Raw genomic sequence first — 2,304 nt, forward strand, 5'->3', positions numbered from 1 at the left:
CCGGACATCGGTCAAAATTATCCTTAGTGGAATAAGGATATGTTTCTCGATTATGGAAGTGAAAAAAGGTTCGTCGTAAAGGGTTACGTCGATGCAAGTTTTTACACCGATCCAGATGACTCTAAGTCTCAATCTGGATACATATTGAAAGTGGGAGCAATTAGCTAGAGTAGCTCCATGCAGAGCATTGTAGACATAGAATATTTGCAAAATACATACGGCTCTGAATGTGACAGACTCGTTGACTAAACTTCTCTCACGAGCAAAACATGATCATACCTTAGTACTCTTTTGGGTGTTAATCACATAGCGATGTGAACTAGATTATTGACTCTAGTAAACTCTTTGGGTGTTGATCACATGATGATGTGAACTATGGGTATTAATCACATGCAGATGTGAATATTGGTGTTAAATCACATAGCGATGTGAACTAGATTATTGACTCTAGTGCAAGTGGGAGACTGAAGGAAATATGCCCTAGAGGCAATGATAAAGTTATTATTTATTTCCTTATTTCATGATAAATGTTTATTATTCATGCTAGAATTGTATTAACCGGAAACATGATACATGTGTGAATACATAGACAAACATATAGTCACTACTATGCCTCTACTTGACTAGCTCATTAATCAAAGATGGTTATGTTTCCTAACCATAGACATGTGTTGTCATTTGATTAATGAGGTCACATCATTAGGAAAATGATGTGATTGACATGACCCATTCCGTTAGCCTAGCACTTGATCGTTTAGTATGTTGCTATTGCTTTCTTCATGACTTATACATGTTCCTGTAACTATGAGATTATGCAACTCCCGTTTACCGGAGGAACACTTTGGGTGCTACCAAACGTCACAACGTAACTGGGTGATTATAAAGGAGTACTACAGGTGTCTCCAAAGGTACATGTTGGGTTGGCGTATTTCGAGATTAGGTTTTGTCACTCCGATTGTCGGAGAGGTATCTCTGGGCCCTCTCGGTAATGCACATCACTATAAGCCTTGCAAGCAATGTAGCTAATGAGTTAGTTACGGAATGATGCATTACGTAACGAGTAAAGAGACTTGCCAGTAACGAGATTGAACTAGGTATTGGATACCGACGATCGAATCTCGGGCAAGTAACGTACCGATGACAAAGGGAACAACGTATGTTGTTATGCGGTTTGACCGATAAAGATCTTCGTAGAATATGTAGGAGCCAATATGAGCATCCAGGTTCCGCTATTGGTTATTGACCGAGAACAGTTCTAGGTCATGTCTACATAGTTCTCGAACCCGTAGGGTCCGCACGCTTAAGGTTTCGATGACAGTTATATTATGAGTTTATGAGTTTTGATGTACCGAAGGAGTTCGGAGTCCCGGATGAGATCGGGGACATGACGAGGAGTCTCGAAATGGTCGAGACGTAAAGATCGATATATTGGACGACTATATTCGGAGTTCGGAAAGGTTCCGAGTGATTCGGGTATTTTTCGGAGTACCGGAGAGTTACGGGAATTCGCCGGGGAGTATATGGGCCTTATTGGGCCATACGGGAATAGAGGAGAGAGGCCGAAAGGAAGGAGGTGCGCAGCCCCCCTCTGGTCCGAATTGGACAAGGGGTGCGGCCCCCCTTTCGTTCCTCCTCTCCCCCTCTTTCCCCCCTTCTCCTACTCCAACAAGGAAGGAGGAAGTCCTACTCCCGGTGGGAGTAGGACTCCCCTTGGCGCGCCCCTCCTAGGCCGCCCCCCCCCCTTGCTCCTTTATATACGGGGGCAGGGGGGGCACCTCTAGGCACGACAACACAAGTTGATCTACGGATCGTTCCTTAGCCGTGTGCGATGCCCCCTCCATCATATTCCACCTCGATCATATCGTTGCGGAGTTTAGGGGAAGCCCTGCGCCGGTAGAGCATCATCATCGTCACCACGCCGTCGTGCTGACGGAACTCATCCCCGAAGCTTTGCTGGATCGGAGCCCGGGGATCGTCATCGAGCTGAACGTGTGCTGAACTCGGAGGTGCCGTACGTTCGGTACTTGGATCGGTCGGATCGTGAAGACGTACGACTACATCAACCGCGTTGTCATAACGCTTCCGCTTACGGTCTACGAGGGTACGTGGACAACACTCTCCCCTCTCGTTGCTATGCCATCACCATGATCTTGCGTGTGCGTAGGAATTTTTTTGAAATTACTACGTTCCCCAACACCGAGCACCTGCCCGATCCAGATCTGGGCCGAGGTGCCCACCGCCGTCGCCCGAGCTGGCACGCCCCCACCGAGCCCTCGACGAGCAGCCGCCCGCGCCGCCAACCCA

The sequence above is a fragment of the Triticum aestivum genome, chromosome 3B, assembly GCF_018294505.1.
Source record: "Triticum aestivum cultivar Chinese Spring chromosome 3B, IWGSC CS RefSeq v2.1, whole genome shotgun sequence".
Taxonomy (NCBI): domain Eukaryota; kingdom Viridiplantae; phylum Streptophyta; class Magnoliopsida; order Poales; family Poaceae; genus Triticum; species Triticum aestivum.